Here is a 19602-nt window from a genome sequence, read left to right on the forward strand (position 1 = left end):
GTCATGACCTTGACCCTCCTAGCTCATATCATCATCATCATCATCATCATCATCATCATCATCATCATCTCTCTTTCTCTCTCTCCAACAGGACTCCCAGAGGTCAGCCCAGTGCTTGGCTATGGATCTTACCATCTGCTTCCATAAGTTACTGGGTGAATGCTCTCTGATGGCAATTAGGATACTCACCAATCTGATTACAGAAGGCCAGTTCAGGCACCTTCTCTATTATTGCTAGTACTTTCAGCTGGGGTTATTCTTATGGATTCCTGGAAGTTTCCCCAGTACTAGGTTTCCCCCTAACCACAAAATGTCCCACATACAGATATATTTTTCATTATTCTCTCCATCTGTCCCATCCTCTAAGTGACCAACCTGATCTCCCATGTTCCCATAACTTCATCACCCCACCCATCCTGCAATCTACCCAGGAGATCTCTTCTATTTCCCCTTCACAGGGAAATCTGTTCATCTCTCTTTGGGCCATCCTGTTACCTAGCTTCTCTGGGGCTGTTGATTATAGCCTGGTTACTTTTCTACCCTGTATATTTTTAATATCTCACTCAAATGTCAGATGGTTCAGTTACATGTAATCATGTTATGGGTCTTCTATTTTGTTCTATTGGTCTTTCTGTGCAAAGAACCTCCCCAATGCCATGGAAAGACAGAGTGTACCAGAAGGTGTCAGTTAAGGCATATAGTTAAAATCAGTTGTTTAAAACAAATCTCTCAATGAGATGATTTAGAGAGATATTTTATATCACTCAAAAGAAATTATCAACAAATACTAATAGAAAGTCCTGTTTGTCAGGTAGGTCTGGGATCCACTGTTAGCTGCTTTCTCCTGTTATCTGCTATTGGCCACTCTTTACTGTTATCCATTGTCTTAGCTAATCAGAGTGTGATGATGCTTACATAATGACTAGTAAATAAGTCTTCAAGTCCTATTCATTTAAAAAGTTTCAAAGGTATTTTGATATCCTTATCTGTACATATAATTGGTATCAGTTTAAAATAATCTTTTAAAACTAATCTTTCTATGTTATCCTTTCAGATATTTTTATAAAATTTTCTGAAAAACAACTGAGATAATGAAGAATAATTCTTCCTTGAGAAATATGATCCTAAAGCTTTCTGTTGATAAAACCTACTTCATTATTATCCATATTTAAATTGAATTGTTATAAAATAAGATATATAAAGAAAGAGTCATACAAGTCTATATCAGTTTTGTTAGTTTGGGTTTTGTTAGTGCTGAAAATTCAAACACCAAAATTGAGAAAGAATGCCTCATAAAAAAAGACTGAACCAAAGCTAGTACATGGGAAATAATTGGAATGAGAAAATGACTTTGATCCTACATAGTGCTTTCTTGTTAATTTGTTCAGTTCAGTACTATAATATGAAAAGTACTTGTTTAGGCAATGAAATTGAAGTTCAAAACTAACAGTGTTTGATTCACAGAACTTGCATTCACATAAGGAATTATAGACAAAAGTGAGTATATTGCAAAAAAAAAAAAAATATGTACCTCACACAGAGTTTAAATAAAGTAGGAAAAGGAAAGGAAAAGAGAAATCAGTGGTGATAAAGGGGACATTTATCAATTTTGATATTTCTAAATATAGAGTATTTATATGAGTTATAAATACACTAACTTTGAACCAGTCAGTCAAAGGCAGTGAGGAAACAAACCATGACACATCCGGAGACAAGTAAGGCTATATTTCTAGAAATAGAAGCCTGGGCTTACACAGGAAAGAATAAGGCCACTGAACCCACATGGACATGGGCAAGGAAAAAAGTTTAGAAGAGATCCAGAACAGAAGTAAGAAGGGACATAAACACAGATGCTGCAGGTGACAGGAAAGACAAGAATTTTTTCCTTTTTTCATTAGAGCACACTGGACTACAGACAAGCTCTGACTTGTCTGTAAAAAAGCACCCTGAGAGCCTACTTCTATGGTTAATATCTAGGCATATAAGTCTTTTGTCAGATATATTTTGCACATATTTTTTCTCACTGTGTGATTTCTATCTGTAGGATTTTTAAGAGAATGCGTATCACATTAATAAAGTCCAACTTTTCCGCTTTTAAAAGTCTATAGTCCATTATTTTGCTATTTATTTTTTTGTTGTGTTTTGTTTTTGTTTCTCTGTATTGCTTTGGAGTCTGTCCTGGAACTAGCTCTGTAGATCAGTCTGACTCTGCCTTTGCTTCCTGAGTGCTGAGAATAAAGGCATATGCCACCAACGCTTCTTTTGCTATTTAATTTAATAAATATTTTCCTAATTCAAGATCATAAGTGTTTTCTAGAAATTATATACTTCTGTCTCCTATGTGTAGTTCCTTGATCAATTTTCAGTTAACTTTTTTTGTGTATACAAAGTTATGTACCATAGCTCCTTGTCTTTCTCTGAGACTGTATCCCAAGAAAGCCATTATAGCTTGAACACAACATCAACTAAAAATAAACAATATATATGATCTATGGACAACCATAGTTTATCAATAAATCATTAAAAAGCCATTTACTCTTGATATTATCTTACTAGATGAGAAATGAAATCCATATTAAAAATATTAATAAACAAAAGAAAGTCTTCAGATTCCATGAAAAAGACAATTTTCAAATGATGGGCATAGAAGAATTAAAACATCAAGCAAAGACATAGGTCCATTCTTTAGACTGCAAGTTTCAAGATTCCATTCTACCACCCCCACCCCCCCCCGCTGCAGAGTAGTATTACATTATGTACATTGTGTAGCACATCTCCATTCTTCAGTTGACAGGAATCTAGGTTGTTTCCAGGTTCTTACTATTACAAATAATGCTGCTATGAACAAAGTTGAACAGATGTCTTTATTGAGTGGATGTGCAGCATTGGGTATATGCCTAAAAGTAAAACTTGAAGAAACCATCCTGCGTAAGGTAACCTAGTCACAAAAAGAGAATGTGGTATGTACTCACTCATATATGGATTCTAGACATAAAGCAAAGAATCAGTAACCTATAATTCATACCTAGACAAACGAGGATACAAGGAAGAACCTAAGAGAATCATACAAGGTCCCTCAAAGAAGGGGAAAGGAACAAGATCCTCTGAGCATATTGGGAGTGGATGGAGGGCAGTGAGTAGAGACGGAGTTAGGAGAAAAAGAAGGGTATAGTGGGATATTCACTTTGTCTGCTTCTGTGGCACTGACCACACCCATTGGAGGGATGGAGCCAGGCGCAGAAGTGACCTGTGGAACTAGGTCTGAGAAGGAGCAGGGGAATGATCTCTTGCTGGCAGGACACAGAGAGAAGAGCAGCTGGTGGAACTTGCTGGTGTTCATCTGTCTAGGTTGTAAGTTATTTCTCCCTGAATAAACATCTATTCAGCCTATTTGTTTATCCTGATCCTTATTAAACCGCAATATCTGGTGTCAGAAGTGGGATATTTTCTTTAAATCTTGATAAATGTTAATGGACTAAATATTGTTAACTGTGATTCTTATTTGGTAACTATTGTGTGATATATTTTGCTATGTAAAAGTTAAAGCCTTTCTTTTTATTTTAGACAAAAAAGAGGAGATGATGGGAGATATCATTCTGTAAATATGTTTCTCTTATTGGTTTATGAATAAAGCACTGTTGGCCAATAGGATAGCAAGATAGGCGGGACTAGGAAACAAGGAGTATTTCAGAAGGAGTAGGGAGGAGTCAACACGTAGAGATTGGAAAGAGCAGAATGCCGGCCCCACTCTCCAGTAAGATGAGACCACGTGGAAACACTTAGATTAATAGAAATTGATTAATATTTAAGACAGAGCTAGCTAATAAGAAATGACAGTAACTGGCCAACAGCATTTATATCAAATACAGAGTCTCAGTGTATTATTTGGGGCTGGCGTGGCAGTGGGGTCAGACCAGCAGGAGAAAAACATACTCCTAACATATGGCACAGCAACATGGCTAATAAGAACTTCCTTTGAAACTTAACAGAAGTGTTTTACAAACAAAAAACAAACAAACAAAAAAAAAAAAACAGAGGAAAGCAATGCTTCTTGGTAGAAGCATTTTTCTAGGTTAGACTCTGTTTTGCTAGATTCAAGCAGAGATTTGTGCGGCTCCTTTAAGAGAGGTTTCCTGACTCAGCGTAAGCGGCAAAAACCTGCAAGTCTTTTAAAGAGCTCTGTTAACAATTCATTGGTGTGTAGGAGAGCTGGCAATGGCAGTGATCACATCTCCAAGCTGGCAGCATGCTGCTGGATGGCAGTGTAGACCAAGGCGGTGAGCACATCTCTCATTTCTGGCTGTAAAATACCAGCTGCCATCTTGGATAGACCATGACTGAAATAACTGTGACTTTCATTTTAGCAATGTTGTTGTTTAACAGATAAAAGATTCATGGCAAAAAAAAAAAAAGATAAAGATTGACATTTAAGACAGATTCACATTAAGAAAAAGCTCTAAAGGTTTACAGTGTGTTCTAAAATATTGTAGGCTTGAGAGAGAAAAGGAATAAAATGGTTTTATAAAGACAGAGAGGAGCTGAGTGTGGTGGCACATGCCTTTAATCCCAGCACTCAGGAGAAAGAGGCAAGCAGATCTCTGTGAGTGCAAAGTAAACCTGGTATGCAGAGTGAATTCCAGGACAGATAAGAGTTATACAGAGAAACCCTGTCTCAAAAAATGAAAACTTAGAAGTAAAAGACAAAAAGTAATCAAAAAGCCACTGTAAAGATATAGAGATTCTGGATACTATACAGTATTATATTGTATATGTATCATTTGACTGCTGAGGAAATAACAACTGTTAAAACAAATGCTGCTGGATCAATCCAATTTATATATTTTTAAAATGCTTTGACTTTAAAATTTAAGTCTAAGGACAAGTTACTGGGGAAAAGGATTTCTATTTTTATTTCCACAGAAAATGAAAACTGTGGATTCCTTCCAGACTAACATGGTTTGATCAAGCCAGACCCCCTGAAATAGAGTTCCTGATGATCCAAATTCAAAACAGCTTGAACAAGGCAGCCTTACATACTACAACCAGGATTTCTGCATCTTCTTAGGATCCCGAATGACAGCACCCCATATCAGCAGGAAGAAGTTTGGAAAGAACGATGCCCCAATTCTGAAATATTGTTTATAAATGTTTGTTTTCATTTAAATTGGGTTGGTTATAAATGGTTAATGATCACAATCAATCTCTTTTTAAAGGTAAAAAGGAGATTATGGTATAGATATGAATACTTTGTTTTGGAATGGATTTTCACTTATTGATACAAATTTAAGGTTAATTTTGTGATGTGTATATTTCTCCTCTTGTTTAGGTATTGTGTTTATATAGTTCATTTAAAAATGTATAACTTAATACAGATTATAGATAGTTAAGTATAATAGTCAAAACTTATAGTTAAGTTACTTAGGATTTCTAGATATGCAGACATGCATTTGAGATAAATAGGCATTCTTCAAACCATGCAAAGACTTACAGAATATGGCATTTTAAATGTTTTAGGGTTTTTCTTAACAGTGAAGCACAACTGCTCCTGGCAACACCACCTGCATCAAAAAGGAAGATGGACCTTAAAGAAACGTGTTATGGAATTTGCTTTCAATAGGGCAAGACTAGGCATTTGGACAAGATTCTGCTCTTGTCTGAACTGTTTGACTTTATTCTGTATAAACTGGACATGCAGGATCCACAGGAAAGTGACTGCTTATATAAAATGAACATTGCTTCATGGAAGAGTCTGCCAGAAACTCTGCAGGACACAGAGAAAAGAGACAAACTGCCAATACAGATGGACAGTTTAAGATTTCCTCATTTACTGGGGAGTCTTCGAGACACACTATGGCCTATAGGCTGAAGATGGAACATTACATACAGAATAACTGAGTGACTGACCAGGCAGTGAGTTGTCTCTGTCATTCCTAGAGTTTATATATTATCCTTCTGTGGTCTTTGAAGTAGTTGAAGACAGATAGTTATGGTTATAGTTTTCCTTAGTTAGGATTAAAGATAAGTTCCATATAAGAGTTTAGACTCACAAAGATAGGATAGATGATACAATATTTTCTTTAAGTCTTACTAAATATTGTTCAGTGTTATTTGATAACTGTTGTGTAATATATTTTACTATGTTAAGGTTAAAACACTTTTCATTTAGACAGAAAAGAGGAGATGATGGGAGATGTTATTCTGTTAATATGTTTCTCTTATTGGTTAATGAATAAAGCACTGTTGGCCAATAGCAAAGCAAGATAGGCAGGACTAGGAAACAAGGAGGATTCGAGGAACTAATAGGGAGAAGTCAGCATGGAGAGACTGGAGAGAGCAGAACGCCAGCCCCTCTCTCCGGTAAGATGAGATCGCATGGAAATACTTAGGTTACTAGAAATGGGTTAATAATTAAGACAGAGCTAGCCAACAGGAAACTAGTAACTGACCAACAGCATTATATCAAATAGAGTGTCTCTGTATATTATCTGGAACCCAACGGGCTGGCGGAAAATCTACACTCAACAATAGAAGGGGAGGAGCGGACAGCATGTGGGACTAGGAAGACTGAGTCAGGGGAGGAATAGACAAAAATGAAAAAATAAAAAAAAAAAATAAAAAGTGATACCATAATAGAGGGAGCCATTATAGGTTTGAAGAGAAAATTGACTATAGAGAAATGTCCAGGATGACCCCTACTAACAGTCTTAGCAACAGTGGAAAGGCTACCTTAAATGGCTTTCCCTGATAATGAGACTGATAACTAACATATATGTCACCATAGAGCCCTCATCTAGTATCTGGTGGAAACAGAAGCAGACACCCACAGCTAAACATTGAGCCGTACTCATGGAATCCAGTTGCAGAAAGGGAGGAGTGATAAGAAAATGGGTGCAAGACCAGGCTACAGAATCCCACAGAGACAGCTGACCTGAACAAAGGGGAGCTCATGGATGCCCAGACTGATTACTGGGAAACAAGCATTATCCTGACTCAGACCCCCTGAACATGGGTCTCAGAAGGCCTTCCCAGTCTAAGGCAGGAGGGAGGGCCTAGTCCCAAATGGCTTAACAGACTTTGATAATCCACTTTCTCCATGTGGAATAGGCAGGGTAGGAATGGAAGTGGGTAGGGAGTATGGGAGGGAGGGAGGGAGAGGAAACTGGGATTGATATGCATAATAAGAAAAAAATAATAAATTTAAAAAAAGAAAAGGAAAATCTGCCTTTGTCATTGAGTATCTTGTTTTCTCCCTCTATGGTGATTGAGAATTTTGCTGGGTATAGTACTCTGGGCTGGCATCGATGATCTTTTAGTATTTGCAGAACATGTTCCAGGACCTTCTGGCCTTGAAAGTTTCCATGGAGAAGTAAGATGTAATTTTCATAGGTCTGCCTTTAAGTCCTTTAAGTGTTACCTGGACTTTTTCTTTTGCTGCCCTTAATATTCATTCTTTATTCTGTATGTTAGGAATTTTTATCATCATGTGGCAAGGGGATTTTTTTTTTTTTTTTTTTTTTTTTTTTGGTCTAGTCTGTTTGGTGTTCAGTTCGTGTGCTTTCATGGGCATGTCCTTCTTCAGATTGGGAAAGTTTACTTCAATGATTTTGTTGAATATGTCTTCTGCATATTTGAGCTGGGCTTCTTCGCCATCTTATAAGCCTATTATTCTTACCTTTGGCCTTTTCACGGTGTCCTACATTTCTTGGATGTTTTGTGTTAAGAATTTCTTGGATTTAAGATTTTCTTTGGTGGATGAATCCATTTCCTCTAGTTTATCTTCAGCGCCTAAGATTCTCTCTTTGATCTCTTGTATTCTGTTGGTTATGCTTGCATGTGTAGTTCCTGATCATATACCCAGTTTTTCTATTTCCAGCATTCCCTCAGTTTGTGTTTTCTTTATTGTCTCTATTTCTGTTTTCAGGTTTTTAACTATTTGAATTGTTTCCTACATATTTTTTATTGTTTTTTCTTGGCTTTCCTTACTTTCTTTAAGAAATTTGTTCCTTTGTTGTTCAAGATGGTTCCACCTATCCATGCAGGACCTCCTTGAGCCTGCACTCACCTAATCTTTTGGCCTCATCACCTGCCCTCTGCCTGAGTGCTTCAGACCATCCTGAACCTGCCTTCCCCACACCATTGCCCCTGCTGTGATAACTGTTTGAAAGACCTCCAAGAAAGCTCAGATCATCCAGAGTTACAGACATCGAAATCTTGACCAACCTACACCCACTGGGAGAGCAGGGTTGAGAGAGAGGGAGACTCCAACTGCACCCACTAGAAGCAGCAACAGGAAGACAGCAACACAAGAAAACACCCAACAACAGAAAGACCAGTATGACACCACCAGAATCTAGAAACTCTACACCAACTAGACCTGAATACACCAAAGCAGATGAAGCAAAAGAAAATGATTTAAAAAATAACTTCATAAAAATGATAGAGGGCTGTAAGGAGTAAGGTTTTTCCTCCTGCCACTAGTCTTGTTCCGCCGCCACGCCAGCCCCAAATAATGCACAGAGACTCTGTATTTGATATTATGCTGTTGGCCAGTTACTTGTTTCTTATTGGCTATCTCTGTTTTAATTATTAACCCATTTCTATGTATTTCCACGTGGTTTTACGGAGGAGAGGTGGCAGGCAATTCTACTTTATACAGACTCTCCATCTTGGCCCCCACTTCCTACTTCCTCTTCCCTCCTTGTCTCCTAGTCCCTCCTATCTTCATTTCCTATTGGCCAACAGTGCTTTATTCATTAACCAGTATGAGAAATATATATACATAATGGCATCTCCCATCAGAGGCCCTCAAAGATGATATGAGAAATGGAAGACATAACAAACAAACAAAAATTGGAAGAAATAGAGGAAAACACCAAACAAAAATGAAAGAAATGAACAAATCTCTAAAAACAATCCTTAACAACAGAAACACAGATTTATGTTATCACTACACCTGATTTCAAGTATTATTACAGAGCCATATTGGCAAAAGCAGCATATTCTTGGCACAAATTTAGACACACTTATCAGTGCAATGTAATTGAGGACCAATATAAATCCATATTCCTTCTGCCAAATGTTTTGTTGGTGGTGGTTCTGTTTATTTACGAGATGTCAAAGAAATATATCTGAAAAAGTATGTCATTGTTGATAATAATATGCAGGAACATATATATGTATTCAGTTTCCACATATATATATACACACACATACACACATGCGTGCACACATGCATGTAACCTTTTCAAATATTGTTTGTGTGCTTCAAGAAAAGAGTTTATCCTATAGAGAGGATTTTAGTCATCTTGGAAAGCATAGGTTTTCAGATAAAATGTCAAGTGGCCTGTGTGGGATACCTCCTCTTGAGCTATTGTTGGTCAAACATATACCAAAGACATCCAAAACACCACAGGGTATTGCTATTGCTCTTGGATGCACCACAAAACTTGTAAAACCCTATTGCTCAAGACCTAATAATTATACATATTGGCCAGAAGGCATGTAGAAATCAAGTTGTTACTGACAAGGAAGCTCTGCCCTCCTGGGTAGCTCCCATAGTGTGGAATGTCTTATACAAGGTATTGAGAAGCAAAAAAGTCAGCAATAGCCTTACCTAGCTGTGAACTTATTGAACCACAATAATAACTGATAATGGCAAGATATGGTTTTGGGTACAAGAAATGCATGAATTTTATGAACTAACCAATCACTTTCTAATTAACTTTAAGGCCCTCTATACAGGTGAAATCACATACCTGGCTATAAATCTGCTCAAGCATTCATGATTAGAGTTCACAGGCCCCAAGTGTGTCCTACAAATTTGTTTCTCTCTATCCATAAATTACTTTAGCCCTTAAACCACATTATGGAAATTTCTTTGTAGAATAAACGATGGTCAATAGAAAACATCAGAACTAGTCAATATGCAGAGAGTAAGAATAATTGTTTGTTAATTTCTCCACCACAAATGGAGCATCTATATCAGAGATCATCTACAAGGATCGTAGACCCTTATGAAGAGTAGGCAGAAAGTTTGTAAAAGCCAAACATCAGTGAGTCTGGGAAAGTGTCTTCTTATAAGACAAAACCAATGTACTCATGAACTCAGCACCCATGGTTGCCTGTATAAGACCTGCATAATATCAAGCCACTCAAAAATATGTAATGGAGTAGTAGCGGTTTCTTGAGTCCCCTCCTATATCTGAGGAGCTATAGGAACTTGATGTCTTATTGGGAAAAGTCAGGTTTCGTTAAAGTGTGGCTCCTGGTAAGTCAAGAATTCTCCAGTGGATGGTTTCATATTTAGGAGTATATGGACAGTGCAAATTGGAGTCAATATTTACTAAATACAAAAATTCAGAACAAGCAGTTGTGGTGGAGAAGAGTAAATATGATTAAAACAGAATATTGTAACAGAAAGTTCCAAATAATTAATAAATGCTTTACTTTTTAAAAGAAATAAAAGGAAAGAGGATGTTGACTTGGAACTTGTTCCAATTTCAGGGAAAATGCTGTAAGATTTTTGTTCTTAATATGCAGTTGTAAGTTATTATTCATGGTGTCTGTTTTACATTGACACCATTCCCTGACTGTTTCCATTGTGATGAATTTTAATGGTAATTATCTGTTGAATATTGCCAAATGCTTTTCTACATCTATTCAGATGATAATGTGGATTTTTTTTCTTCAGATAAAATGTTGAATTTTATTATTGCTTTTTCATAGTGATAAAGTAATTCTTTCCTGAAATAAGAAATATTTTTTTTGATTTAATGGATTCAATTTGCTAATGTTTTGTTAATAATTTTGAATCATGAAATATGTTGGCCTGGCTTTTATTTCTCATAATGTCTTATCTGCATTTGATATAAAAGTAATTATAATTTCAGACCTAAGAAAGAAATCTTGCTTTTTCTTTTTACAGATGGGCGTGATTGAGGAAGGTGGAATTATTCAGTAATAAATTCCTGGTTAAAGTTTTTCATACTCTATATAAAGGTTTTGTTTTATTTTCCTGAAGGTATTTGGCTTCAAATTCAAAAATTCTAGTGGACCCAGAAATATCTTTCTGTAGTGAGCCTAAGTAATTTTTGTTTTTTGGGTGTTTGTTCACATTAAATAACTTGTTTTGTTTATAGTTGTAATATATTTAGAACAGTTTTTATCCTTTTGACTTCTGCAATACATACACTGACCTTGTTTTCTCTCCCCTGATACAGAGCGTTTGTACTTTTTTTTTAATGATCTAGATAAAAAAAGTTTTTAAAAATTATTGTCAAAGAGAGAAAAATTAACTTCCTTAATTGTCCCCTTTTCCATTTTGCCTTCCCAATCAGTATTTATTTCTGATATTGGCAACTAATAAAGGGCCTTCTGAATAATGGTCAAGTGTTCTTCCACTGACATACATGTAGAGCCTTCATTTATCTTTCACTGATTATTGTGTCCTATGTTTTAGTCTTCTACTTAGTAGAGATGAGTTTTATCCTCATCTTTAGTCTCTCTAAAGGAATATCCAAACTGTGTATTTAAAAGTTTTTTTCTTTAATGGTAGCTATAATTTTTCTTCTAAGAACTGTTTTAGTGACATATATAACTTTTGAGATTCTGTGTTTTTATTTTCGATAGGTCCAAACATCTAATTTCTCTGCAAAAATATGTTTGATTTACGTTAATTTTGAAGTGAATTGTTTAGTATCCAGCTATTTAATGGTTATATATTTATTTATATTTTGTGTCTGATTCATTTCTGTTATCATTAAAGATCATATTTTCATAAAATATAAGTATATTTTTATGAGATTCTTTTTATACATTAAGACAGAAATTATTTTGATAAAGATGGTATTTGAAACACTATATTCTGTTTTTTTATTTCTAAATAAATGACATCCAGAGGAAATTAATATATGGTGTTCAAGATTTTTATGCCTTCATAGACTTCTTACATACTAACTCAATTACTCAGACATATTGAAAGATCAACAATAATTTTGCATTTTTCTGTTTCTCCTTTCACTTCTCTCAGATACTCTTTCATTCATATTGATATTGTTATTGGGTACCATAGATAATATCTCACTTTAATCCAAGTAATTCATTCTTTGCATGATATATAAACAATAAGAGTATCTTTCATGTGGTTAGTATTTATATAGTATATTGCTTACTATGTGTGTGTCTTTTTTGTTTGTTTGTTTGTTTGTTTCTCCTCATGGATTTTTATGCTTAAAAATAAGTTGATGGCAATATTACTATTTTTATTTTTTTTGGTAGTTTTTCTATTTAAATTTAAAACAAGTTTGTTTAACATTTCAATCCCAGCTCCCTCAAATACCCCTCCTCCACTGTCCCGCCACCAACAACCTCCATCCTATCCTCTTTCTGTTCCCCAGAGAGGATGAGGTTTTCTATTGGGTGGGAATCTTCAAAGTATGTCATATCCTTTAGGGCAGGACTTAGGCCCTCCCCGATGTGTATAGGCTGAGAGAGTATCCCTCTATGTGAAATGGACTCCCAAAGTCCATCATGTACTATGGATAAATACTGATCCACTACCTGAGGCTCTTATGAGTAGTTTTTCCTGCAGCCTGGTCCCATTGCCACACCAGCCCCAAACAATACACAGAGACATTGTATTAGATATAATTGTGTTAGCCAATTACTAGTTTCTTATCGCTGCCTCTGTCTTAAATATTAATCTAAGTATTTCCACATGTTCTCATCTTACCGAAGAGAGGGCCCGGACCTCTGTTCTCTCGAGTCTATACATCTTGACCCTTCACTACTTCTTCCTCTCTCCCGATAGTCTCCTAGTTCCATATATTTTACTTCCCTATTGGTTTTATTCAATAACCATTGAGAGAAATATATTTACAGAATGATGTCTTCCATCACCTCCTATTTTTCTGTCTAAATGAAAAGAAGGGTTTTAACCTTTACATAGCAAAATATGTAACAAAACAGTTATCAAGTAAGAAACACGGTTAACAATATTCAGTCCATAAACATTTAGCAATACTTATAGAAAATATTCCATCATCTATCCTATATTTGTGAGTCTATGTAATTTATCTTTAATCCTAACTAAGAAAAACTATAATAATAACCATCTGTCTTCAACTCCTTCAAAGACCACAGGAGGATAATATGTAAACTCTAGAAATGACAGAGACAACTCCCCTTGTCAATCACCCGAAGTTCTTCTGTAATGTTCCATATTCAGCCTATAGGCCATAGTGTGTGTGGCAGACTCTTCAGCAAAACAGGAATCCTTAAACTGTCTACCTGTATTGGCAGTTTGTCAGTCACTTTTCTCTGTGTCCTGTAGAAAGTCTGGCAAACACTTCCATAAAGCAGTGACCCTGTAGCAATATCCATCTTGTATCAGCAGTCATTTTTCTGTGGGTCCTGCATGTCCAGTTTATACAGCATAAAGCCAAACAGTCCAAACAAGAGCAATATCTTGCCCAAATGGCTAGTTTTACCATATTGGAAGGAAACTTTATAATGAGTTCCTTCAATGTCTATCTTCCTTTCTGACACAGGTGTTGTTGCCAGGAGGAGTTGTGCCTCAATGTTAAGAAAAACCCTAAACAGTTTTAAATGCCATATTCTATAGGTCTTTGAAAGGTTTGAAGAATGCCTTTCCATCTCAAATACATCTTGAAAACCTAACTAACTTAATTCTAAATTTTGACTATCATAGGTAAGTATCTATAATCTGTACTAAATTATATTATATTTTTAAATGAGCTAAATAACCACAATACCTAAAGAAGAGGAAAAATATATATATGACAAAATTGACCTTAAAGTATATCAATAAATGAAATTCCATTTCAAAACAAAGTATTAATATCTATACTATAATTGCTGTTTTACCTTTGGTTGTGGCCATTAACCATTTATAACCAAGCCCACATAAATGAAAACAAATATTTACAAACAATATTTGGAAATTTGGATGGTGTTCTTTCCAAAGTGCTTCCTGCTGATAGGAGCACTGTCATGGGAGGACACAGAAATCCTGGCTATAATCTTCAGGGCTGTTTTTCCAAGCTGTTTTGAATGTTGGATCACCTGGGACTCTGTTTCAGGGGGTCTGGCTTGATCAAATCACATTAGTCTAGAAGGAATCCATAGCTTTTCATTTTCTGTGGAAACAAAAATAGAAATCCTTTTCCCCAGTAACCTGTCCTTGCACTTAAATTTTGGAGTCAAAGCATTTTTAAAATATATAAATTAGATTAATTTTGCAGCATTGATATTCAAGTGTACTTCCTTAACAATTGAGCAATTTAAAAACACCACCAATGTATATAGTATCCAGAATCTTTTTGTGCTTTCCATCTTTATGTGGCTTTTTATTGCTCTATTTCTTCTACTTCTATTTTTTCATTTTTTTGAGACAGGGTTTCCCTGTGTAACTTTTATCTGTCCTGGAATTAACTCTGTATACCAAGTTTACTTTGAAGTCATAGAAATCTGCTTGCCTCTGTCTCCTGAGTGCTGGAATTAAAGGTGTGTGCCACCACACCAGCTACTCTCTTGTTATTATTCTTTCTTAAACCATTTTATCCTGTTTCTTTTTCTCTCCCAAGCCTACGTATATTTTAAAACACACTGTAAACCTTTGAAGGTTTTTCTTAATCTAAATCTTTATCTTTTTCTGGCCATTAGTCTTTTGTCTAGTAAAAAACAACATTGCTAAAATGAAAGTCACAGATGTATTAGCTGCATTCTATCAAAGATGGCGGCAGGTATTTTTACCACCAGAACTGAGAACTATGTTCACTGCCTTGGTCTAAGCTGCCATCCAGCAGCATGTTGCCCATTTGGAGATGTGGTCACTGCCATTGCCAGCTCTCATACACACCATTCAGTTGTTAGCAGAGCTCTTTAAAAGCCTTGTGGGTTTTTGCCACTTATGCTGAGTCAGGAAACCTCCCTTAAGAGAGCTGCACAAGTCTCTGCTTGTCTCTAGCAAAATAGAGTACAACTGAGAAAAATGCTGCAATCAAGAAGCCTTGCTTTTCTCTGTTCTTTTGTTTCTAAACCCACTTTTTAAGCTTTTCTTAAGTTTTAAGTGGAAATTCTTTTTAGCCACATTGAAGGCGCCATTATGTTAAGAGTTGGTTTTCCTGAGGGCCTGGTCCCAACAGCTGCACCAGCCCCAAATGAGGCCACATAGACTGCCCAGTCCTCTTAACTATAACTCACATTCAAGGAGTCTGGTTTGGTCCTATTTGGTTTCCCAGCTTTCAGAGTAGGGTCCATGATCTCCCTTTGACACAATATCAGTTGAAAAATTCCTCCTGCTCAATCAATGAAATCAATGAAAGGTTGATTTTCCCCATAACTCACATACCAGTAGATTGTTATTATTGTATCACAAGTCTAAGATAACTGATATCTTTTCTCTCCTAGAAGCATCTTCTAGCAAATATGAAAGTGAGATATCAGAAAAAGGGTGAACTATTCAGTTCAATGTTGGTGTATTAGTCAGGGCTCTCTAATAGAGCACCAGACCCTTCTACTCTGAGTATAAAAAAGTTCCTGGCAAGGTATACCTTGCCCTGGGTAATTTCTGTCCTCTTCCCTGGATCTTCAATAATAGACTTCTACCACTCCAAGTTCCTGAACACACACCCTGATCTCTGATCTCTTTTCCACTTACCATGAATTAAGTAACAATAAATGTATATAAGTATATCTGTAGTAAAGTATAAAGTATTTGGGGTTTATGCACATAAGTGTTTTAGGTAAATCTTTTCACAGGTTTATTTTCAGTTCATTTTCCCCTACATACCTATACATTTGTTTCTACAAGGGCTGCACAATTTACACTCTCACACACATGAGAAAAGGAAAAGGGGATTTTGATGGGGTATAATAAAATATCAAACTAGTCTTAATTTCCATTTCCCTGATGGAAAAAAGTAGCTGAACACCTTAAAAAATATTTACTAGCCATTTGTATTTTGAGACTTTTCTATTAAGTTCCTTTCTTAGTATGGGTTACTATCACTAGAAGGAAGAGCTGTTTCTGAGGCCATATGGGATTGCTACCCACTTGCTTGTTTTGTTTGTTTGGGGTGTGTGTGTGTGTGTGTGTGATTTGTTGAAACTGATTTATTATAGCACCCAGTACCCTCATCCCAGGAATGGCACTACCCACAATGGACAGGTACCTCTCCTATTAATCACTAATTAAGAAAATACCTTACAGCCTATCCTATGGAGACACTGTTCTCACCTGAAGCTCCCTCCTTTTAGATGACTATCTTTTGTCTAGCTGACATAAAGCTAGCCAGCAGATTTCTATATTCTTAAAGACAAATTTTAATGATAGTATCACATAGACATTACCATTAAATTTGAACCTTGAAGGGAGGGGATGTCATCACAATAAATGTGATGCATTGGTGAGAAAGACAAAATAACAGGAATATTCAGAGAGCCACAACGAAAAGGCACAGATCACAATGACCCTCACATGCCTGAGAAAAGAGAATTAATCTTCTTGGCACTTTTTAATTATTCATTTATCAAGTGTTAGTTTCTGTGCTAAAACTAATAACTTCATAAGCTTCAAAATTTGTAATCTGGCATGGAAACAGCAAGCAGTGGAGAAAAAGCAACAAACATGGTATATGGAAAATTTATTACCATTGCTTGCTCAGGATGCTGTAGAGTGGAAAACTATGAATTCTGACATTTTCTAGCTTCAGGCAATTTTAATCAGTAAACTAAAAGTACATATAAGAATAAAGAAGCTATCTTAATCCATTTAAGAGATAATCCATAAAGAGAAAGAGAATTATAAACATGGGGCACTGTTGCTTAGCTAGTTGAAAAATAAACCATGAGTGATTTATTATACTGGGAATCAAAGTGGCAGGTTTTACTTTAAATAAGTTTATATTTCTTGTTCTGTGATTTGGAATTTCCTCCTCATTTTTCAGTTTCAAGAACATGCTGTCCTTTATGTAGAAACTTATGTCTAAATGTGGATACCAATGTTTGTGACAATAAAATAAGGAAAAGGAAACTTCAGACTGAAAATCATTTACTTTCCCATTGAGATCACTCTTAATAATTGGTTCCATTTCAATTGTTCAGGATTTAAAAGTGACTTAATTTGATTCTTAGAAAGACTCTGAAATTTGTTTTACAGATGAAAAGAGAACTGAAATAATAAATTAGAACACAATTATAGGAACACTGGGTCCATTCTGCTCTCTCTGTACATATAAACTCATACACTCAGCCAAGTTGTTCTGTGTACCACAATGAAAATAATGTGAAGACAATGTAGTTTCAAGTTCACAATTAATTTTTCCCATGCAAGCAACATATCATTATTTTCACTCATTTATTGATTTATCTTAAAATATTACTCAGTATTACTCAGTATTACTCAGAAAATACTCGGGTAGGCTTCAATAAAAACAAATTATAGACAAAATCTTTTCATAAATTTTACAAACTAGTTGAAAAGTGAATTTATCCACCCAAGGAATTACAGTGATAGAAGATATGCTACCTATGTGATGGGAGTGGTACAGAGTCTGTACAGAGGATGCATACTGCCTTTGGCTAGCATGATTGGTAAGGTAGAGTAATATTGAAAGATTTTTGCTATACTTTAGGAAATTATATAATTCTAAGAATTTATGTCAGTGTTTGAGGATGCATATGTTTAAACAAGGATAAGGGCTAAGGTTTTATAAGGAGATGTATGGTCTGAAATGAGCCTGGGGTGGCTATTTTCTCAGACATGTAGAAACAATATCACAGCAGTTGGCCATCCTTGGGCCAGGGAACATGCTGATATCTGTTATATTTTATTCAATGATATTAGTACAAAGTAAGATTGTAAACAGCGTCTGGATACTAGAGCTGGTTCTATGGTGGAGGACAGTGGGATTGTATGCAGAAAGAACATGAAAATGTGAAATAATTCACATCTCAGAAAGGAGAACTAAGTAATGGCTATTTGAGATTCATGTTAATAGAACAGGATGTGTTTAAGAGTAAAGTATAAGGTGCAAAGTGCCATATTAGATCGCTAGCTCTAAAAAAAAAAAAAAAAAAATGGATCCAACTTAATACACTTAAACCTCAATAGGATGAGGAAAACCTACCAGGATATTGGGGGAAAAACACAACTAGATATTTATCTTATTTAGGTAACTAAGGGTATCTCTTTTGAATGGAAATCCTATCTCAAACATCTGTTTTCACAGTTGAGAAAGTCCTATCAGATTTGTTGTATGGGTATTTCCTTCTGGGCCTTTAATGTAATAAAAAGATAGGATGATTCATAACAGTTTGGAGACTGACAAAATAGAATGGCAAAGGCTTCATTATAATAGAATGAAATTCTTTAAAAGAGTTATTAAATGAACCATTTGTTAAGTGGAATGTACAAAAAGTAGACACTGATGAGGAAAGAAGGCATTAATGCAGCACTGTTTTATACAGAGTGAGGAATAAATATCAAAGAGTGAGGAATAAATGAGGGAAACTGAACTATTCAATAGCTACCTGAACCAGAAGAATGACTAACCCTAATGTCTCTTGTAATTATGGAAAAGCTCTAGGAAAAATTAATTAAACTTTAGGGAAGAAGCAACTATAGCTTAGAGCAGAGAAACGGATTGTGTTTGGGGAAAATTCAGTGTTACATTAGTATCTCTAGAATGATTCACAGATAAAAGCACCATGCCACTGAGTACAATTATACCAGACACTCAAATGCTGAACATCTTATAAGGTGGACAATATTCTCCTTTGAGTTGCAATCCCCACCTTGAAACATAATATCATGAAAAGTAAAGAAGCCTACAAGTCTGAGTACTATTCCTCAATTATTTTGGACTTAGATGTGATGATTAATTGTATCTATCATTAATAGTCAGAGGAATTCTACAATTGGACAATTTATTTTGACTTATTTTAACAGTTGCAAGTCCAGTAAGTGGCTGCTCACAGTTTTCAGCAGACAATATTATGTAACTTTATACCTCAGTGAACAAATGCTCAGAAAGGAACCTTAGTTATAATGGGCAGACATTGTAGCTGCAACCTCAACACATTACAGCATGCCATGTACAGACATGCCCTCTGTTATGGGTAGAAAATTATGAGCCAAAATAGGATAAAATAATATACTTATGATGAGAACAAAACAGTGGCTGCTGTGTGACAGATGCTAATTCTTTGGGAATGACCATACAATGAGACAGAAAATGCTGTGAGAGAGCTTATGTCATGTATGTCTGAAATGATGTATATGTTTGATGACCACACTTCTAATCCTGGAGTAAAGAGCCAAACATTTTGCCTATATAAAAAGTATCTTTGTTTGAATCAGATAAATAACATGCAGTGATAATATCATGTTGCTAAACCAAGCATTGTCCCACATCACACAGAAGGAATTTAGGAATGTAGCTGACAAAGCATTGTGACACAAGTTTAATTCACTTTTAATGGGAGATATCAAATCATAAAATAGAAGGCATAGTTTTCAGAGAAAACTCTTTTAGAAAAAATATAAGAGAGTTGGTCCCAAAATGAGGGTATTTCACTAAA

This window comes from Phodopus roborovskii, unplaced genomic scaffold (genome assembly GCF_943737965.1).
Source record: "Phodopus roborovskii unplaced genomic scaffold, PHOROB, whole genome shotgun sequence".
NCBI lineage: Eukaryota > Metazoa > Chordata > Mammalia > Rodentia > Cricetidae > Phodopus > Phodopus roborovskii.